Source organism: Nycticebus coucang, chromosome 13 (genome assembly GCF_027406575.1).
Source record: "Nycticebus coucang isolate mNycCou1 chromosome 13, mNycCou1.pri, whole genome shotgun sequence".
In the NCBI taxonomy this organism is placed as follows: domain Eukaryota; kingdom Metazoa; phylum Chordata; class Mammalia; order Primates; family Lorisidae; genus Nycticebus; species Nycticebus coucang.
In genome coordinates, this window is record NC_069792.1 from 46,920,297 (window position 1) to 46,943,447 (window position 23,151).

General features: G+C 45.9%; 1 long non-coding RNA gene across 1 annotated transcript in view; it reads left to right on the forward strand.

Moving 5' to 3' along the window:
* Nucleotides 1-23,151, forward strand: part of LOC128563837 (uncharacterized) — a 49,286-nt gene that overhangs the window by 21,980 nt on the left and 4,155 nt on the right. The window contains exon 2 of the long non-coding RNA XR_008373906.1: nt 20,038-20,146. This is a non-coding gene — a long non-coding RNA (uncharacterized LOC128563837). The remainder of the gene's footprint in view (nt 1-20,037; nt 20,147-23,151) is intronic.

Sequence of the window (23,151 nt, forward strand, 5' to 3'; positions counted from 1 at the left end):
GAAGGGCCAATTTTAACTCCTCCCGTGGGCAGCACCTGAGGAAGAGGCTGAGTCCGGCTCAGCCAGACGCTCGGGCAGCTCAGCAGTCAGGCAGCTCTGCAGCATCTGCCTGGGGAGCAGGGACTGGAGGCTGATGTCAGGCCTGATACCCCAGCTCACAGGGCTGCCTGGGAGCAGTTTTGCTGAGTGCTGAGTTCTCAGGGCTCCATCCAGGAATGTCTCCCCCCAGCCTTAGGATTCTGGGCCCCAGTGGGCCAGCCCCAGGCTCACTCACAGCCAGATCATTGTGTGTCCACTGGTGCAGCCGGATTAGGTCATTGAGGAAGATCACAAGATAGGGAATGATGCCCTGTGTCATTGGGGTGGGAATGGTGATGAGCACCCACCTGCAGGTGGCCTTCCCAGTTCTGTTGCTCAGAATCTCACCACCCCTGTCTCCTAGACCCCTACTAAAGATCTTTGACTTGGAGCAGCCATAGACCTTCAGCTCCTCCTTCAATTCTATCCGTCTCCTCCCCCAGCTGCACCCATGGTCACCTACAGCCCTGGGATGTTAACAGGTCACAATGTCTTGTGGTCCCTGACGCCACCCTGCCCAAAGGGCATGTTGAGCCCACTCTTCCAGGCCTCTGTCCTGGTCCCTCTGCTGAGGGCCTTTGAGGCACCAGCTATAGGAAGGATGGCCTAGGAGGAGGCCCTTGCTCTCCTGATGGAGAGACTCCAGCTGGGAGGGAGGCCCTGCCCTCTGTCCCAGCGGCCCTCCCCACCCACACCAGAGGAAGCTCACCTTCTGTCTCCGCTACCTCATCTGGGCTCTCTGGGGGTTTCTTTCCATGCTGGCCAGCTTGGAGATGCCCCGCTGCCAGGGTCAGGACAAGGTCAGTGAGACTATCTTGCCCTCACTCAGCTACTCCCAGGACCCTGACCTCGCACTGTGGACACCTGGCCACAGTCAGCTGGTGAGGTGCCACAGTCACTCAGTGAGCTCTGGTTCTAGACCCAGCCCTGTGTCCTACACCCACTTGCTATGTCACTTGGGGCATGCAGCTCAGCCCCTCGTTTGTCTGGAGACACTGCCCCAGCTGCCCACACCACACACCAGCAATAGAGGCCTGGATTTCTGGCTGGTTTTGGGAAAGAAAGCAGCGCACCATCACCGCCGCCACCATGACGTTTCCCCATCGCCTGGTGGAAGCTCCATAACCAGAGGGACCAGTGCAGGAGCCAGAGCCCTGCTAATTATCCAGCTCATCCTTGATGAGCAGCCAGCAAAGCCTTACGGCCAGAGCCCCTGCCTGCACCCACCTGCCCCCGGACAGACCCTTCTCGCTTCTGAACAGGACTGGAGACTGGTAATTTTCAGGTAAACGTTGAGTGAGAAAATTAACCAAAAACACCTGGCCCGGTACCCTTTCCAAATTCACCTCTTCCTGCCCCCATCTCCAGTCCCCCTTTACCTTTAGCAGCTTTCCCCGGCTCATGCCATCATCTTCTGCACATAGTTTTTCATATGCCCTGGAGCTTTCCATTTGCAGAGGGGAAAGGAAGTCGGATAAATCAGGGAGTAAAGGGGAGGAGGGTGAGTTCACATTCCTTTCACTGGGAATGCAAAGGATCCAAACTGGCAGGATTTGTGTTTCCTCTGGGTTCCTGATTCCCGGGGGCTCTACAGGACCGCGGTGGGCGCTGACCTGCTGTTCATCTGGCCCAGACCAATGTCAACTGGGCAGCTCAGTTTCTCAGTTTACATGTGCTGTGCACTAGACATGGGAATATCTCCAATGTGGCAAAAACCCGTGCCCCACAGTTAAGAAAACTTGGTGCTGAGTTAGACGTTCAGTGCTAACACCCCAGTGAACTGAAGAGACCCTGCCAGCCCGCCCATTCCTGTCTCTGGAGGCGCTGGGCTCCCCTTCCCTCCCAGTGCAGTGAGGGAGCATGGCAGACCTGGGAGAGGTGCTGGGTGCAGCTCAGGAGACAGACGCCCACCCACCTGGATACTGCCCTCCAGGTTCCCTGGAGCATAAGGATGGGCGCAGTCTTCAGGTCTTGGACTATGCCATGCGAAGATGAGTAGTTTCTCAACTTTTTACACTCCTGGGGAGGGAAGAGGATGCACTGTGAGGTGGGAGGTTGGAGCCCCACTGCCCCAGATTTCCCCCCTCTGCTGACCTTTCCTCTGTGGGGACGCAGAGGTCCAGGGAGGTACAGGAGAGCAGTTGGGCCCCAGTGAGTTTCACACTCTGGGAGGACAATTACAGTTCAACCCAAGGTAGGTGTTCAGGTGGAAAGGACGCACCAACACTGGGCATGGAAGTCAAGGTCAGTGTGCCCCTGACAGGAAGGAAGGGCTGGGGGCCGTTCAGGGGCTTGGACTCTGTTCAGCAAATTTGACATCTGACAGAGGAGATAACGAGTGTCCTAGGGCCTCCCATGCTTTTCCGGGGCCACCTGGATCCAGAGCCCCAGCACCCTGGCCCTGTCCCGGGCCCTCCCACGGCTTACCCTGGCCACCTCAATCCAAAGCTCCAGCACCCTGGCCCTGTCCTGGTCCTTCATGTTGTGGGTCCCCAAGGATGTCGTTATTACAAAGTACACTACACTATCAAAGTGGAGGAGGCCAGCATAGACTGTGGGTGCCACCTGCTTCAGGTCCATCCACTTCCACTCAGTCCAAATGGACCCCAGGCACTCCCAGGGCAGCACATTCATGAATTGCTCCTGGGGAGGAAGAAAGATCCACATGGGCACGGCCCAGGACAGCTCTGAGTCTAAAGTCACCCCTTGACTCAGGCAGGTGACCAGACTCTGAGCTTTGGCATTGGCTCTCCCAGAGTAGTCGGAGCCCCGGGTTTCATTCCCCTTTCATGGAGAGAACGAAACGCATAGAGCTGAGCAAGGAGAGAACAGCATGTGGTGTTTCCCCCAGGCCGGCCTCACGGACCCCACACTCCGCAAGATGGCTCAGCCCGGTTCTTCCTGAGTCCACCTGTGTGCCAGGCCTTCTTTCTGTGGACTCGCACGTTGCCTGTGGCAGCCACCTCCAGGGTCTCAGTGTGGGTGTCTGGTCTGATATGGAGTCTGTGTCAGATGTGTAGTAATTGCTGAGGCTGGTGAGGCCTCCTGGGCGGGGGGCTTAGCAGCCGGAGGGAGCGTGCTCAGTGGGCTATTCCTGCATCTTGTGGGCCAGGCCCCCACCCTGTGCTCTGTCCCTTCCCATGGGATGTGCCCAGCAGATGTGTGTAGCTGCCACAGATACAGGGACAGTATCTACAGAAAGAAACTCAAACAGCTGGCCTAGCTCATAAGACATGCAGCAGGGTGGGCCAACATCGTTGGCCTCTGCTCAGGGAATGGGGTTTGAGCAGCTGCTCACCACATCCAGCAGCGTTAGTTGCTCAGCCACATGTTTCGCTGTGTATGCCAGGATGGGAGATGGCCCTGCCCTGCGCAGCATTTTTTCAGGCACAGTCTGTGAATGGCTGAGGCCTAGAATTGCCTTTGGTTGTGCCTTTCAAGTTGTCACTGGCTTTCCAGATGGTTCTGTCCAAGTTGGTGGTGCTGCCCTTGACCCTGGAGCCGGCTCTATAGACATTGGCAGATCTAGGGATGCAGGTGCCCCTGGCTCCAGAGAAGGCCTCTGCTCGCCCCGATCTGCCGGCGGCGCTGGTTCTACGGCCAGCACTGGGAATGCCTGTTGTTCTGGAGATTGAGCAGGAGATGGAAAAGGAGATGAAGTCAGCCCCATCTGTCACTCCCTACTGGGTTATCCAAACACCCCATTACCTCCCCATGACAAAGAGAATTTCAGCCCCAAACTCTACCTTTCTGAAGCTGGTAAACTGAGGCCATCCCACCCTCTGGGTTTGTGCCAATGGGCCCGAGTTGGTACAGCCGGGCAAGGGCGATGGTAGCTAGATGCTCCAGGTGTGATGTGGACGCGGTGACCTGTATGTCAGCCACCTGAAACCTGAGCCCTGGAATGTTCACATACTGGTCGAAGACCACAGGGCATCCTTCTGACCAGGAGATATAGATGGAAGAGGTTGTTCTGGGGATGACAATGGGAAGCTGAGTCAGAGGCCTGGCTTTTCCTCCGACACCCTTCCCAGGACATTCCTGTGTATTTATGTGTCCCTGGGCCTGCTCCTCCAGTTTAGAGGACAGGCTGAACTCCCCGGCTGTCTCTGTTGCCCTGGCAGGGACAGAACTGGTCATGGATCAAGATTGGACACACTATTGTGGGCCCCGCCCTCCCCCTGCCATTGTCACCCCAGGTCAACTGCAAGGACCTCTGCACCCCTGGGCCCTCAGGGCTGTGACTGGAGGCTGGAGGGTCAGCAGGGTACTCATCATCACACCAGTCTGGGCTCCTGGTGCTATGGTCGGGGAGGGGGTGTGGGCTGGAGGAGACAGGCAGAGCTGGGAAGGACTGTGCTGAGGATGGGCCCCTCAGGGGCAGCTCTGAGCCCCGCTTCTCCTCTCTGCAGGGACCTGCGACACCCCCACAACTCTAACCGAGTCATTTCCTTCCTGAAATCCCCTGACCTTAGCCCTCTCATGAGCATCCTCAAGTGGCTGAGACCCAGGCTCTGTTTTGTCTCCCCAGCCACAGTCCACAGAGCCCCATACTCTGAGTGGAAAAGGAGTTCTTTCCTTGGACCACAAAGCATGCCTTTTGAGTTACTCGTGAGGTTCATGATGGAAAAATCCCAGAATCTGGGATCTTTCTCTGTGCATAGAAGATGCTGGGTGGTCCTCCAGGAGGAGGACGTTACTTCCTCGTGTCTGCTCTGACTTCCTGCCTCCCTGCACAGAACTGCAGCCCGAAGACTGTCACATTCTTTGTTCATTAAATTAAGTTTCTAGCACATGCCTGCACAAGCAGCTGGTTACTCAATGACTCCGACTGAACCTTGGCAGATATCTAAGTGGTTCTCGGTACTCTGTCCCCACCCCAGGAAACCCCGTTCTCTCAAGGACAGGGGCAAGGTGGAAGGAAACTCAAACCTCCGCGAGTGGGACCAGGTTTGCTCTCTCTGTGCTTTTCCCACAAAGGGACACAGACGTATGGGCTACTGAGGTGTGAGGCAGAGGGCGCCTTCTGTGAGGAGACAGACGGTAAATGTGAACAGCCACAGCAGAGTCTGACGCCTCTCCACAGAGTCAGCAGGGAGGGACCCACCTGCCACCTCTTATTCTATTTATTTTCCACCAAAACCTCATAAAGGTCATCCTCTGACCACTCCACTTTTCAGAGGAGTGAGGCGAGTCTCAGGGAACTGAATTACACCCACAGACATAGATGGCAGGTGGTGGGCAGCGCTGTCCCTTGGCCACTCACCTCCTGGCCAGTTTCTCTAGGAAGCATGCCATGGTGTTGACATCGTGGTAGGAGCCCTGGGAGGTCACGGAGCAGATGGTTTGTGCCGGAAGTGCTGGCACCAGGGAGCTCACCAGCATGTCCCAGGTGGCTGGCTGGGAGGTCCTCATCACTTGGAGCTGCGTAAAGCAGAGGGTCAACTCATTTCCATACTAGCCGGGACAAAGAGGGACACACAGTCAGTGACCCTGACCCTCCAGAGAATGGGGTCTGATGCTCAATGCAGGAAGCTCCAGCCCTTCAGAGACTTGGGCCTTTAGAAGTCATGGGTGTCCCCAATTCTACACTTATGATGTAAAATGTGATGACCACGAAGAGATGCATGAAACCACTGATACCCTGCAGGCTGCTTCAGGGGGCTTGTTAGGCAGAACAACAATGCCCCCACTCAGACACCCTGTATGAAGAGCCCAGTGCCTGTGAGTCCCCAAATGACCCTCACTGTGCAAATGAGAAAATTCAGGCTCTGGGATGTCACCTGGCTGTCACCCGCATGTGGGTCAGAGCTGTGGCCCTCCCAGGGAGGGCTGCATGAACTTTCCCCTAAGCTAGCAGCAGCTCAGCCCACTCTCACTCAGGGAGAGGGTCTTGGCCCAGCCTGTTTCCCCTCTCTCTGTAGAGACCATGCACAGGGCCATTCTCTCCACTGAGAACCGCGCAAGTGTCTGTCAGCAAATCTCCGCTTGGCATAGGGGCAAATGCAGTGAGACCCCAGGGTGGAAGAAAGCTTGTCACAAGGCCACAGGGCTGAGGAGGTGACTCAGCAGGGAGACATCTCAAATAGGTATGCAGAAATGTATAGGTAAGACTGAAATATGACTCCCAGGTGTCAGTTGCAAAACTGGAAATGGAAGCAATGATGTGATTGCATTTCCTACCAAACCTACATTGGAAAACATTTCAAACAATATTAAAACCAGGGAGGCTGGCTGCAGAGCAGCAGCGACATTCAAAGACCACTGCTAACCAGTCCGTGCCCCAGGAAGTCTGGAGGTTATACTGAACAGTTGCCAAGCACCCACTTCCTGGGAGCCCACCTAAGCACATGTCATGGGCCGAAATTCATAACTTAATGTCTGATGTCCCCAGAACATGACTGCATTAGGACAAAGGTCCTTATAGTTACAGGTCCCTAATAACATATGACTGGTGTCCTTCTAAGAAGAGGTGCTAAGAACACAGGCATGACAGAGGACCTTCCTAATCCGGGAGACCCCTGGGCCATATTAAATCTGTGAGAGCAGCAGCCTCCTGGGGAACTATTCCTGGACTTGTGTAAAGTGAAAACTACAGGAAGCATTTCCTCTGACATCCCCACAAGTATGTGAGTAGTGAAGGTGCCTTTTACCAAGTTGCCACTGGGGACACACGAAGGACAGAATATTTAGGGAGGGGATTGTGGGTCACTCAAGGGGTAAAACTGCCAAGGACAGAGCCCGGGGCATCCCTCTTTGGGTCTGTGGAGACCCCTTTGCGCCCATTCTCACCCCAGTCTGGTGCTGGCCTCGGTCGGTGGCCTGATGCACCAGTTCTTTATCCAAAGACAGAGATTGTGCGGACTCCTCTAGCAGCTCCTCATGGATTACCTCCAGGAAGCTCTGGAAAGAGAGGCCCCGACATTGGGTCGAGAGCCTTCGATGCAGCTAGGTGCTCTCCTCAGGGGAACCACCAATGGAGATTCATCTCTATTCTAGCATGGACAAAGAGAGACACACAGTCAGTGACCCTGATGCTCCAGAGAATGGGCTCTGATCCTCAATGCAGGCAGCTCCAGCCCTTCAGAGACTCATGCCCTTAGAAGTCATGGGTGTCCACGATTCTACACTTTCCAGCTAAAAAGTGATGGGCACAAATTGCTGCATGAAACCACTGACACCTTCCAGGCTGCTTCAGGGAGGTTGTTAGGCAGAACAACAATACCCTGCTCACACACCATGTATGAGGAGCACTGTGCAGTGAGTCCCAAAATGACCATCACTGTGCAAATGAGAAAACTCAGGCTCTGGGATGTCACCTGGCTATCACCAGCATGTGGGACATGGCTGCGGCCCTCCAAGGGAGGCCTCCATGAATTTCCCTCTAAGCTCACAGAGACTCAGCCTGCTCTCACTTGGGGAGAGGGTCTTGGGCCAGCCTGTTTTCCCTCTCTCTGTAGAGACCATGCCTAGGACCAGACCTGCCAGGAGAAAGCTCTCTACTGAGAACAGCGCCGGTGTCTGTCTTCGTTACATTGAACGGATTCCGGAGAAACAGCCTCAGCAACTCTGGGCCTGGCATAGGGGCAAATTCTATGAAACCCCAGGGTGGAAGAAAGCTTGTTACAGGGCCCCAGGACTGAGCAGGTGACTCAGGAGAGAGAAATCCCAAATAGGTATGAAGACACTGAAATGTGACTCCCAGATGTCAGTCGCAAAGCTAAAAGCGGAAGCAATGATGTGATTGCATTTCCTACCAAACCTACATTGTAAAACACTTAAAACAATATTAACACCAGGGAGGCTGGCTACAGAGAAGTGTGACATTCAAAGACCACAGCTAACCGGTCCGTGCCACAGCAAGTCTGGAAGGGAAGTTATACTGAACACAGCCAATACAATTCTCTAATGTAAACTGTTGGCAAGCACCTCCTTCCTGGGAGCCCATCTGAGCACATGTCATGGGCCGAAATTCAGACCCTCATGTCTGATGCCCTCAGAATGTGACTGCATTAGGACAAAAGGTCCTTGTAGTTACATGTCCCTAATAACATATGACTGGTGTCCTTAAAAGAGGAGGTACTAAGGACACAGACTGGCATGACAGAGGACCTCTCTGTGAATGCGGAGATGAAACGTGGCCACAGAAGCCGAGGAGAGAGGCCTCTGAGAGACCTCCCCAGCCGGCAGCGTCACGTGGGAATTCTGGCTTCCAGAACTGAGAGGAAGTCAATTTCTATTGAAGGAGCCCTTCAGCCTTGGGGCTAAGTTCTGCCAGCTCCCCAAACTGTCCCAGCCACTTGGTACCCAGCAGGTTCCCTGCAGCATGGCTGACTGAGAAATAGGATTGTGTCTGGTCAGGCTCCACCGGCATTGAAAGGCTGGACAGCAATGGGAAACGGCCTCCCTGAGGAAAAATGGCCAAGACCGGAGGGCAGAGCTCCTGCCCGCTGGGGCTACAAGGATCTATTCCCGAGATGTCACTTTGCAGACAAGAGCAGGCAGCAGCTTTGTCTCCTTCTGTGTGTGACTCCTCCCATTTTGTTTAGCCACCCTGGTGTAGAGTGGCTGTTAGAGTTGGAGAGGCCTGGCCAGGAAGGGAACTGCCTGCCTACTCCGGGAGACCCCTGGGCCGGGTTAAACTGTGAGAGCAGCAGCCACATTGGGAACTATTCCTGGACTCGTGTAAAGTGAAAACTACAGGAAGCATTTTCTCTGTCATCCCCGCAAGTATGTGAGCAGTTTTGATGCATCTTAGTAAGTTGCCATTGGGGACACACGAAGGCTGGATTATTTAGGGAGGTGATTGTGGATCACTCAAGCGGCAAAACTTCCGAGGATAGAACCTGGGGCATCCCTCTTTGGGTCTGTGAGGACCCCCTCTGTGCCCATTCTCACCTCAAGTCTGGCGCTGAATGTAGTCGTTGGATTGGTGCACCTGTTCTTCATCTGAGATCAGAGATTGTGTGGAGTCCTCCAGGGGCTCCTCACGGAGGTCCTGCATCCCCACGCACCTCTGTAAACAGAAGGTCCCATGCCGGGGCGAGAGGCATCAATGGCTGCCTGGCGCTCTCCACAGGGGAAACCCCCTGGGAGATTCTGCTCCCCAGAACACACACAGTGGGGCGTCTGAACAGACCTCCCACCAGTGAAGAAGGCAGATGATAGCTGGATATCTAGGGATGACATCTCAGTAGACAAACTTGTCCTTGACACTCACCTTTCTGTCCCAACAACCAGGACCTGGAATTTTGGGGTATCAACCTGACAGCCCCACCAGGATTCCCATTGGTGACACACTTCTCCTGTTCACCAGGGGTCCCCTTGTCTCTTCCTTCCCCAAACATAGTGATATGAGGCGTGTGGACCTTCCCAGATGGGCTCACAGGTGAGACCGTGCCTGCAAGAGACTACATGGGGCTGCCCTGTGTTACCTGTAGATGCACCCTGCCAGGTCTCCACAGGCAACGGGAATAGAGGGAGCACCAACATCGTCCAAGTCGGATAAGGCACCCACTTGGGGCGTTCCGGACGTCAGAATCCCGAGAAGGTGCGATGCAACAGGAGAACATCTTGCTCTCTTGAGCGTCTCCCACCAAATGAGCCAGACAAAGGTCTGTGTCTAGAATGTGGGTGCCTGGCTACCAAGGTTTCTAAGTTCTGTTGGGGTCTGTCACCAAAGAAGTGAAGTCACTTTTCCAAGATTCCACATTTGGCCCTCACCCTCTTCACTGTGTCAACTCTTCACCTGTACACTGTTATACAAATGCAGCCCCCTCAGTGCATGGTCCCCCACCCTGTGGAGACAGGGCTGGCTCTCAATCTCCCTTCCTGACCTTGAAGGTCACCCTAGACAAGTCCTGTGTGTTTTTCCATTCTGTCCCCCAGTTGAATACCTGCACAGTGGGGATCGTGCTATCCTCTATATCCTAGGGAATTCATCAAGTGTACTTGAAAACAACGTAGAAAGCTCACAGTTTCTTGTCACCTCTGGATAACACACAGACTTGTGGGTGGAAGAATCACAAGAAGGGGTGGAGACAGAACACTGAATGGTACCAGTTGATGAGGCTATTCAAAAAGCCCACCAGATATTTGAAACAGCTACAAGTTTACCATGTTCTGGTATTAAAGGGATATGAATTCCTTGGGGGAAAAACTAAACACATCTGCTCTAATCCCTGAGAGCATTCTGAGGCAGCGGAATGCAACTGCACAGATGTGAGTCTCCACCTTCCCTAGACTGTCATTGTCTGGGTTTCATACAATTGTGATTCCCTGTCACTTCAAAGCAGGGATAGTCGAAGTGTAAGTCAATCACTTTACAAATAACCCAGGGACATGGAGAGAACAAGATCGTCTTCTAACCATCTCTCTAACTGCATAGCATTCTAGAGAGAAACTGAGAAGCAGATTGTAAAGGGAGATTATACAAATCTGGAGCCCAGCAATATGTACATGTATTATAGTGTAAATGCAGAAATTGTCCCATTGGAAAATACATATGTATTTCAAGTGGATCAATGAACAGTATAGAAGATTTAATCAATTATGATAGACATTCTATGTATTCACTCTATTAAACTATGAAGCAAGATAGCCTTCTAGGATATTTTACTGCAGAACGTAGGAAAAAGTTCCATAAGAAAAATTTCCATATTTAATGAGAATGTCTCTAACTCAAAAATGGTCATGTGTAGGATAAACAAGGAAGGTGTTTTGATGTAGCCTTGGTTTAATGATTGGTTGAAATTATGATGAAGAAAATCCTTCAACGAAAATAAGAATACACCTTCGAAGATACACTGACAGCAGATTATCTGCTCTGATAAGTTTTAGATGTCTCTCTTAATTCCTTCTTGTTTTATTTTTTCTTTTGACAAGATCATAAAGTAAAAAGTGTCCTAAAGGGAGCAGAAAATACATGAGCAAGTAGTGTAACTTGCTATATACCATTTCAAGTTTTCTACTATAATTTTTTTTTTTTTTTTTTTGGCCGGGGCTGGGTTTGAACCCACCACCTCCATCATATGGTACCGGCGCCCTACTCCTTGAGCCACAGGCGCTGCCATTCTACTATAATTTTTATTAAAGTTAATTTTTAAAATATGTAATGATCTTACAAAATAAATGATTTCTTTTTTAGTGACAGAGTCACTATGTTGCCCAGTAGAGTGCTACGGCATCACAGCTCACAGCAGTCTCTAACTTTTGGGCTTAAGAGATTCTCTTGTCTCAGCCTGCCAAGTAGCTTGGACTTCAGGGGCCTGCCACAGTGCCCAGCCCAGTGATTTTTTTGGGTGGAGTTGTCATTATTATTTTGCAGCCCTGGGCTGGATTCAAACCCCCCAGCCCTGGTGTATGTAGCCACCGCATAGCTGCTGAGCTACAGGCACCAAGCAACAAAATAAATTATTCTACCAAAAAAAAAAAGCAATACAAATGTATTAAAAATAAAAACTCCTAAAATTTTACTTTAGGGAACTAGATCTTGTTCAGCCAGCAAATTGTTATTATTTTGTTTCATATGTTTAAAATTTGTCAATATTTATTTATTCATTCATTCATTCATGTCTTAGACAGGATCACACTCTTTCACCCTTGGTAGAGGGCTGTAGCATTATAGGTCACAGCAACCTTAAACTGGGGCTTTCGCTATCCTCCTACCTAAGCCTCCCTAGTAGTTGAGATTACAGGCGCCTGCCAGGACACCGGGCTAATTTTTCTATTTTTAATAGAGCTGGGGTCTTGATCCTACTCAGGCTATTCTCCAACTCATGAGATCAAGCAATCCACCCACCTCGGCCTCCCAGAGTGCTGAGATTACAGGTGTGAGCCACCGCACCCAGCAGAAATATCTAAACATTTAAATCACTTTTCTCAAACTGAGATAAAGAAAGATGCTGTGAGAAAGCTGAAAGCACGTGGGAACTTTGCAGCATGACCTGCTCACTAATAAGATATGTGCAATGTGCATAGGAACTTGTTCATAGTTTTGTTTTGTTTGTTGTCTCTTTCGCTCTGTTTTATAAATAAGAAAACAAGATCAGAATGTAAGTAGAATATGTTCCATCTCCATCCATGTAAGCATGACAGAGGTAAAGTCTCCATCTTTTTTTAAGGCTGCATAATATTCCATGGTGTACATATGCCACAATTTATTAATCCATTCGTGGATCGATGGGCACTTGGGCTTTTTCCATGACTTAGCAATTATGAATAGGGCTGCAATAAATATTCTAATACAAATATCTTTGTTATGATGTGATTTTTGGTCTTCTGGGTATATGTATTCTTCTTAGTAAAGTGTCTCAAGAATGGAAGAAAAAGTACCCAATGTACTCACCTTTATTATGAAACTAATGTAGGACCTTCACATGAAAGCTATAACCCAGTTACAACCCAAGAATAGGGAGAAGGGGAAAGGGAGGGGAGGGAGGGTGGAGGTAGGTGGAGGGAGGGGGATTAATGGGATTACACCTGTGGTGCATCTTACAAGGGAATTTGTGAATCCTAGTAAAAGTGGAATGTAAGGAGGTGGAACAAGATGGCAGCCGAGTAACAGCTTCCTTGCATCTGGGCACCGTGAGTCTGGGGATATAGGACTCCAGGCATCTCTGACTGGTGGTATCTGCCTATCATCACCCCTGAGAGGATACAGGGAGTCAGCGAGAGACTTCTGAACCCCAAGAGGAGGACTAAAACAGTGGAAAACCGGCAAGTGGTCGCATGTGTTCCATCCGTCTAAACCTGCCCGCAACTGTAAGTTCAGTAGTAGCAAGACTGCAAACCAGAAAGGCCTTACCTGTGAACTGTTTTGGTGTCTTTGGACTTGGCACTCAGCTGAACTGCCTTGGGGAGAGCCTGAGTGGGAGTGCAGAGAACTTTGGCCTTTGTCTAGGGCCCCAGTCTGAGCCGCTGAGCCAGACGGAGCTAATAGTGTTTGGCTCTGCGTCACCGGCAGCCATTGTGAGTGAACTGCCCTGGCAAGCTCCGCCCTCAGGGTCACAGAGCTGGAATTGGGTGTGAGCTGGTAATCCAGCAACCAAGTAGCCTAAGGGTGGAGTCTGAGCCGCCTTGCAGCCCTAACCCTCGGGGGCAGAGGGAGACCAGTTTTGGCACACAGGGTAAGTGGATAGCCACTTCAGCAGTGATTCCAGCAACAAGCACTTCCCTGGGAAAGCGTCTGCTCAGCAAGTGAACAAGCGCAAAGTGCCTTTTAAGTGGGCTGAAGAGAGATTTAGGGTGTCTACCTGCTGGGGTTTGAGAAACTAGCAGCCTCGAGTTATATCAGAACTGTGATTAACATCTCATACCCCAGAAGACCACGTGTGGCCCAGACAATATTCAATAACATATACATACTGCTTTGTGTTTGGTTGTGTTTTTTTTTTTTTTTTTGGTTTGGTTGTTTTTTTTTGTTTGTTTATTTTGATGTTCTTCATTGTTGTTTTGTTTTTTAAGTTCAACCTTTTCCATACAGATCCTTTTTCTTTCTCAATTTTTCTAGTTTAATTATAATTTCCCATTGCTGCCTATTTCAATAATTAGAACTTCATTTTTGTTAGTGTTTCTACCCCTATTATTTGGTTTTTCCAGCCAATTTTATCCCGTAAAGTTTCCTGTTTGCTTGTTTTGGTTTGATTTATAGCATTTTTGTCTTTCCTCTCTACTTGGTGGAGGTGGGGTACTGTGTCTGATCAGGTTAGCAAAGAGCTGCTGACCTCAAGGGAACCACCCAACTGGGCACCCCCAGAAGGTGGTTTGTTTTTTAAGGTTATATCAAAGTACCCTACTGTACACCTATATTGCTCTGTCTCCCTCTTTCTGTGCCTCTCTTCTTTTTGTCAATATTCCTTTTACCCACCCCTTCTCCTTTCTTTATTTTTCTTTTTTTTTTTTTTTCTTATCACTCGGTCCTCCTTTCTTTCATCCCTTTTTTGCTCTTCAACCTTTTCACCCTTCTGGTCCTGTAACCCTTAGTCCACAGGCACGAGAACTTAAACAGCAAGCGGCAGTGAAAGGAAAATTAGGGCAAGGAAACAGATAAAGGTAATCACTCATGAGGAAGAATCAGCAGGAAACTCCAGGGACATGAAGAACCAGTCCAGAAAAACCCCTCCAAGGGACCATGAGGTAGCTACTGCAGAGGATTCCACCTATACAGAAATGTTAGGAATGACAGAAAGGGAATTTAGAATACACATGTTGGAAACAATGAAAGAAATGATGGAAACAATGAACGAAACTACTAATAAAGTGGAAAACAACCAAAAGGAAATTCAAAAACAGAATCAAATAAGAGATGAACGATATGAAGAATATAAAAAGGATATAGCAGAGCTGAAGGAAATGAAACAGTCAATCAGGGAACTTAAAGATGCAATGGAAAGTATCAGCAACAGGTTAGACCATGCAGAAGAAAGAATTTCAGAGATAGAAGACAAAGTTTTTGAGATAACACAGATAGTAAAAGAGGCAGAAAAGAAGAGAGAGAAAGCAGAACGTTCACTGTCAGAATTATGGGACTTTATGAAGCGTTCCAACATACGAGTTATAGGAATTCCAGAAGGGGAAGAAGAATGCCCCAGAGGAATGGAAGCCATACTAGAGAATATTATAAAAGACAATTTCCCAAATATCACCAAAGATTCTGACACACTGCTTTCAGAGGGCTATCGGACCCCAGGTCGCCTCAACTCTAACCAAGCTTCTCCAAGACACATTGTGATAAACCTGTCCAAAGTCAAGACAAAAGAAAAGATTCTGCAAGCTGCCAGGAGTAAGCGCCAGTTGACCTACAGGGGCAAATCCATCAGAGTGACCGCAGACTTCTCTAATGAAACTTTCCACGCAAGAAGACAATGGTCATATACCTTTAATCTACTTAAACAGAACAATTTCCAGCCCAGAATTCTGTACCCTGCTAAGCGAAGCTTCAAAATTGATGGAGAAATCAAATCATTTACAGATATACAAACATTGAGGAAATTCGCCACAACAAGACCAGCTCTACAGGAAATACTTCAACCTGTTCTGCACACTGACCACCACAATGGATCAGCAGCAAACTAAGAATTCAGAAATTAAAGGACAGAATCTAACCTCCACACTGATGCAAAAGATAAAACTAAGCAATGGACTCTCACAAAATAAGATGAATAGAATACTACCACACTTATCAATTATCTCAATAAATGTTAATGGCTTGAATTCCCCACTGAAGAGACATAGATTGGTTGACTGGATTAAAAAACACAAGCCATCCATTTGCTGTCTGCAAGAAACACACCTGGCTTCAAAAGACAAATTAAAGCTCCGAGTCAAGGGTTGGAAGACAATTTTTCAGGCAAATGGAATTCAGAAGAAAAGAGGAGTTGCAATCTTATTTTCAGATACATGTGGACTTAAGGTAACTAAAGTCAAAAAAGACAAAGATGGTCACTTTATATTGGTCAAGGGAAAAATATAACAAGAAGACATTTCAATTCTAAATATCTATGCACCCAATTTAAATGCTCCCAGATTCTTGAAACAGACCTTAGTCAGTCTAAGCAATATGATAGCTGATAATACCATAATAACAGGGGACCTTAACACTCCTCTTACAGAGCGGAACTCATCCTCTAAACAGAAATTAAACAAGGATATAAGAGATTTAAATGAGACCCTAGAACAACTGTGCTTGATAGACGCATATAGAACACTCCATCCCAAAGATAAAGAATATACATTCTTCTCATCACCCCATGGAACATTCTCCAAAATTGAACATATCCTGGGACACAAAACAAATATCAACAGAATCAAAAGAATTGAAATTTTACCTTGTATCTTCTCAGACCATAAGGCACTAAAGGTGGAACTCAACTCTAACACAAATGCTCGACCCCACACAAAGGCACTGAAACTAAACAATCTTCTCTTGAATAACAGATGGGTGAAGGAAGAAATAAAACAGGAAATCATTAACTTCCTTGAGCATAACAACAATGAAGACACAAGCTACCAAAACCTGTGGGATACTGCAAAAGCAGTTTTGAGAGGAAAATTCATCGCTTTAGATGCCTACATTCGAAAAACAGAAAGAGAGCACATCAACAATCTCACAAGAGATGTTATGGAATTGGAAAAAGAAGAACAATCTAAGCCTAAACTCAGTAGAAGAAAAGAAATATCCAAAATCAAATCAGAGATCAATGAAATTGAAAACAAAAGAATCATTCAGAAAATTAATGAAAGAAGGAGTTGGTTTTTTGAAAAAATAAATAAAATAGATAAACCATTGGCCAGACTAACGAGGAATAGAAAAGTTAAATCTCTAGTAACCTCAATCAGAAATGATAAAGGGGAAATAACAACTGATCCCACAGAGATACAAGAGATCATCTCTAACTACTACCAGAAACTCTATGCCCAGAAATTTGACAATGTGAAAGAAATGGATCAATATTTGAATCACACCCTCTCCCTAGACTCATCCTGGAAGAAATAGAGCTCCTGAACAGACCAATTTCAAGCACTGAGATCAAAGAAACCATAAAAAATCTTCCAACCAAAAAATGCCCTGGTCCAGATGGCTTCACTCCAGAATTCTATCAAACCTTCAAGGAAGAGGTTATTCCTGTACTGCAGAAATTATTCCAAAAATTTGAGGAAGAAGGAATCTTCCCCAATACATTCTATGAAGCAAACATCACCCTGATACCAAAACCAGGAAAAGACCCAAACAAAAAGGAGAATTTCAAACCAATCTCACTCATGAATATAGACGCAAAAATTCTCAACAAAATTGTAGCCAATAGATTACAGCTTATCCTCAAAAAAGTCATTCATCATGATCAAGTAGGCGTCATCCCAGGGATGCAAGGCTGGTTCAACATATGCAAGTCTATAAACGTTATCCACCATATTAACAGAGGCAAAAATAAAGATCACATGATCCTCTCAATAGATGCAGAAAAAGCATTTGATAAAATCCAGCATCCTTTTCTAATTAGAACACTGAAGAGTATAGGCATAGGTGGCACATTTCTGAAACTGATTGAAGCTAACTATGACAAACCCACAGCCTACATTTTACTGAATGGAGTAAAACTCAAAGCTTTTCCTCTTAGAACTGGAACCAGACAAGGTTGTCCTCTGTCACCTTTACTATTCAACATAGTGCTGGAAGTTCTAGCCAATACAATTAGGCAAGACAAGGAAATAAAGGGAATCCAAATGGGAGCAGAGGAGGTCAAACTCTCCCTCTTTGCTGACGACATGATCTGATACTTACAGAACCCCAAAGACTCAACCACAAGACTTCTAGAAGTCATCAAAAAATACATTAATGTTTCAGGATATAAAATCAATGTCCACAAGTCAGTAGCCTTTGTGTACACCAATAACAGTCAAGATGAGAAGCTAATTAAGGACACAACTACCTTCACCACAGTTTCAAAGAAAATGAAATACCTAGGAGTATACCTAACAAAGGAGGTGAAGGACCTCTATAAAGAAAACTATGAAATCCTCAGAAAGGAAATAGCAGAGGATATTAACAAATGGAAGAACATACCATGCTCATGGATGGGAAGAATCAACATTGTTAAAATGTCTATACTTCCCAAAGCAATCTACCTATTCAATGCCATTCCTGTCAAAATACCAACATCATACTTTCAAGATTTGGAAAAAATGATTCTGCATTTTGTATGGAACCGGAAAAAACCCCGTATAGCTAAGGCAGTTCTCTGTAACAAAAATAAAGCTGGGGGCATCAGCATACCAGATTTTAGTCTGTACTACAAAGCCATAGTGCTCAAGGCGGCATGGTACTGGCACAAAAACAGAGACATAGACACTTGGAATCGAATTGAAAACCAAGAAATGAAACTAACATTTTACAACCACCTAATCTTTGATAAACCAAACATGGACATACCTTGGGGGAAAGACTCCCTATTCAATAAATGGTGTTGGGAGAACTGGATGTCTACATGTAAAAGACTGAAACTGGACCCACACCTTTCCCCACTCACAAAAATTGATTCAAGATGGATAAAGGACTTAAATTTAAGGCATGAAACAATAAAAATCCTCCAAGAAAGCATAGGAAAAACACTGGAAGATATTGGCCTGGGGGAAGACTTCATGAAGAAGACTGCCATGGCAATTGCAACAACAACAAAAATAAGCAAATGGGACTTCATTAAACTGAAAAGCTTCTGTACAGCTAAGGAGACAATAACCAAAGCAAAGAGACAACCTACACAATGGGAAAGGATATTTGCATATTTTCAATCAGACAAAAGCTTGATAACTAGGATCTATAGAGAACTCAAATTAATCCACATGAAAAAAGCCAACAATCCCTTACATCAATGGGCAAGAGACATGAATAGAACTTTCTCTAAAGACGACAGACGAATGGCTAACAAACAGATGAAAAAATGTTCATCATCTCTATATATTAGAGAAATGCAAATCAAAACAACCCTGAGATATCATCTAACCCCAGTGAGAATGGCCCACATCACAAAATCTCAAAACTGCAGATGCTGGCGTGGATGTGGAGAGAAGGGAACACTTTTACACTGCTGGTGGGACTGCAAACTAGTACAACCTTTCTGGAAGGAAGTATGGAGAAACCTGAAAGCACTCAAGCTAGACCTCCCATTTGATCCTGCAATCCCATTACTGGGCATCTACCCAGAAGGAAAGAAATCCTTTTATCATAAAGACACTTGTACTAGACTGTTTATTGCAGCTCAATTTACAATCGCCAAAATGTGGAAACAGCCTAAATGCCCACCAACCCAGGAATGGATTAACAAGCTGTGGTATATGTATACCATGGAATACTATTCAGCTATTAAAAAAAATGGAGACTTTACATCTTTTGCATTAACCTGGATGGACGTGGAATACATTATTCTTGGTAAAGCATCACAAGAATGGAGAAGCATGAATCCTATGTACTCAATTTTGATATGAGGACAATTAATGACAATTATGGTTATGGGGGGGAACAGAAAGAGGGAAGGAGGGAAGTGGGTGGGGCCTTGGTGTGTGTTACACTGTATGGGGGCAAGACATGATTGCAAGAGGGACTTTACCTAACAATTGCAATCAGTGTAACCTGGCTTATTGTACCCTCAGTGAATCCCCAACAATAAAAAAAAAAAAAAGTGGAATGTAAAGGTCTTAGCAAAATAACTAAGAAAATGGCACAAGAGCTGTTAACTAGTGTGATGAAAATGTGTCAAACGGTCTATGAACCAAGTGTATGGTGCTCCATGATCATACTAATGCACACAGCTATGATTTATTAAATAAATAAATAAATAAGTAAATAATAATAAAAAAAGAATGTAAGTAGATTGAACAAGATCACACATTAAATAGTGGAGCTGAAATCTACGCTTTTGTCCCTCACCCAGAAACCTGTGACCTTAACCACTAAACTCTATGTATTATAATATACATTCCAGTCTAATGAATTTGCATTGTGAAATTGAGAAAACATTTTCCAAAAACAGTTGTCTGTGTCCCTGTTTGTTTCACACAGCTCTGCTTTCCAAGGTGACCTCAGAAAGTTAAGATTTTCTTAGGTGCAGGGAAACCAAGAGAAAGCCATTCCTTTCCTCATGTCTTTGGCTTGGAGGTAAAAAGTTTGCTTTCACTTCTATAGCTTTGGTCTGAAGCTTTATGATCCCTCAAAAACTATGAGACCAACTCCTTGACTTTTGCATAAGGCTGTACCTTATTTTACCTTCTGGCCTATTAGTCAATTGCATCCCATCCTGCATGGTTTATGGTGTTCTTTTTGAAGGTCCTTTTTGCATCAGAGGTTCCAGTACTTCTCAATGTGGCATTGTTAGAAACCTTGACTCTGGAATATAAAGACTGGTAGCACATCTTCCCTCATGGGGATAGCCAAAAATGCTGCCCCACATTTTTTATTTTCCTTAGATATAACCCTCAGTTAAGAACCATGGAGAAGAGGCATTTTCTACAGAAGACTTGATTTGCAATTCATATGCTACTCTAAGAGAGGGAAAATTCATCCCCCACCCTGCAGGTAAGATGTTTAAAATTTGTAATAAGAGTATGTATTATTAGTAGCAATAATAACAGAGAACTAATTCATTGGATTACTTAATTGCCATCTTGGAGACTAAAAGAGACATTAAAATTAGAAGGAAAAGTAGGAAAATTTCACACGCCAATTGAGACTGTCCTAGACAAATCAGGTCAATGGTCATAGTAGGGATATGGTGGAGCCTATATTGATGAGAAGGATTTGGAACAACCAAAGACATTCTGAGTTCCTTTAGCCCTGGAGGTTGGGACTAGTCACAGGGCATAAGCTCTAAAGAAAACCAAAGACAACTTCTACTTCCTTAACCAGATTTTCCTTGTTTAGCATATAAGATCCCAGCCCAGGGTCTTAGACAAAGGGAAATACTGGAAGAATTCAAATAGGAAAAACTATTATTGCCTCCTTTGCCTGGGTGAAAAAACAAAGTTATTTTAATAACCTAATACACACTACCCAAAATAGATCTCCAAATTCTAAGTTCATAACCAAGGCTGAAGTTCCTTGGTTTTGAATCTCAATTGAATACTTTTTTCACCAAACCAGTCAAAAGCATCATTTACCCAGAATTGTATTATTTACTTATCTAAGATTACCACTGCTAGAATCAACAGAGGTAAATACCAAAAGCAAAACAAAAACAGTCAGGAAGCCCTGGGATGTATGTGTTAAGGCCCTACTGTTACCCAGTTAAATAAGGTTTCGACTTTTAAATCCAAACTATACAGTCATGTTTGTCTACTGATGCTCTTCTCACTCCCCCAGGATATAATATTGTTTCTGGATCATTCTGGCAATCAGTTAAGTATCATCATGGGAAATAAGTTCCAAGTTTGAGTTCAAAGAAAATATGCTCAGCATATCTAAACGTGTCTCTCGTAGAATAGGATCTCATATTAAAAGTTAAGATACCAACCCTCCCAGAATCCTTTATTTTTTAATGTTTTTTACATTAGCCTTTTAATTGTTAATGCCAGTTAACAAATAATGATAGCTAATATTAATGGAACTTCTTCTACTTACCCCTGACAACGCTGGTTTGCATGTGACATGGGTATCAATCTCATTCCGCATAGTCACCTAGGCAAGAAATATTTTGTATCTTTATCTTTATTTTCAATAAAGATAAATTTTCACTACATTTTACTTTAATACCCATCCCTCTGGCTAGCAGGAAACTTAATGTCATTTTCTGGCTTTCTCCCTCACCAGCACAGAGTTACACTACTGCCTGAGATCAGACACAAAAACAAGGAATTTTCCTAGGTCCAAGTGGAGTGTGCAGGCTCCATACCTGCAGGGATTCTCAGGCCCGGCAGTGCTCAGACAATCCTGGCCACACATGGGCCAGCCGTGATTTTGAGGTTTTCTGGAGCCTCCCCAGCCTGCACTCACCTTGCAGCCATTCCTCTCGGGAGTTTTGTTTCTTCTCCAGATGCTGCCAGAATTTAGCATGGACACCTCCTGCCTTCGGAATCCATGGACCTCTCTCTGTCCCTCCAGCAGTGACAGGGTGTTTGTGTAAACTCAGGGAAATCCTTTCCCTTCCAAGTTTTCCAAATTCTTTCCTCCCCACACACCCTTCTCTTTCTTCTCCATCCTCTGTAAAACCTGTAAGTTCTATGGCCTTTCACTTTGAGAAAGATAAATCCATACAGAGTTGCAGGCTATTTCTGCTTCCTGCCTTCTCCACACCCAACTGGAATAAGTCAAGGGAACTGACCCCTTAGAAAGGATGGAGGAAGAAAGAAGAAAAGGTAAAGAAAAGTGCAAGGAGAAAAAGTGCCTTCCAACATCCAGCCTCACACCAAGTCAGCACCAGGATCCAGTGGCACACATGTTAATGTCTCAATTTTATAAACAGGAAGACAAATTCAGAGTAGTTAAAAACAAATAAATAAAAACATTTCCACATCACACAGCTATTAAATAGCAGACTGAGAATATAACTGTAGACCTGAGTGACCCGCAAATGTCCGATCACATTGGCGGCATCGTTTACAAAATAGGCAATATCATAGAAAGGTAGGATGTGTTTATAAGTATCTAATTTATTTAGGTTATTTTAATTGTCTAATTAGTGTTTTTCTTAAAAATTATTCAAGAAACTTCCCCAGCATGGCTTAAAACTGAAATAGGGATGTATGTGTTAAATGCTTTTGCTTTCTAAAAATGTTTCCTTACGAACTTGACTAAGATTGTATTATCTCCACCAGTATCAACCCAGGAAAAAAGTATTTTCAAGGCAGCTTGACAAGTTTTCATACTGTAGAAGATGTGAGTAAAAACAATTGCTCAGTAGGGTATTGCTTGCCATGATTCTCCTGCCTGCTGGGTTTCTGTTTCTCAGGCATTGTGACAATGATGTAGTCTTTAATTGGCCTCTTTGCAAATGCCTGCTCCTCACTTTTGACATTAATCGCTAATTAATAAAACCATGAATATTCAGTATGACAGCATATGAGCCAATACCTTGATATTGAAGAATTATACAGAAACACAGCTTTTAGATGTTGGATAGGCAAAAAAGCAAAAATTCAACAGCTTTCAACAGCCCTTCTTCACACTTGCCCTGCTCTAGTTAGTTACTTGCACAAGACCCACAGCACCTTCCCTACACAAAGAGACTTGGATAAACAGTTTCTGCTTAGGCAAGATGTCCGGTAACAATGGCCACACCCTGCAGGGTGCGCAGGCACTGCCTCAACTCCCATCACTTCTTAAACTTGGGAGGCTTTAGGTACAAATACAAACACACAACTATTTTACATTTGAATGGTTGCATTACTTCAGTTTTTGGCAATTAGGGCAAGATCTGGGCTCAGCCTTGGAAAGGGGAAAAAACCAGCTCAGGTTATCAGAGAACGCCCAGCCACAGCATGGGCAGAACCTCCTCTGGTAGAGAAGGGACTCGCCAGGTTTTCATTTGCTATTGGAACTTCTGTAACGTATCCCTTGAGAACCTCATGAGGAGGTTTGCAAATATT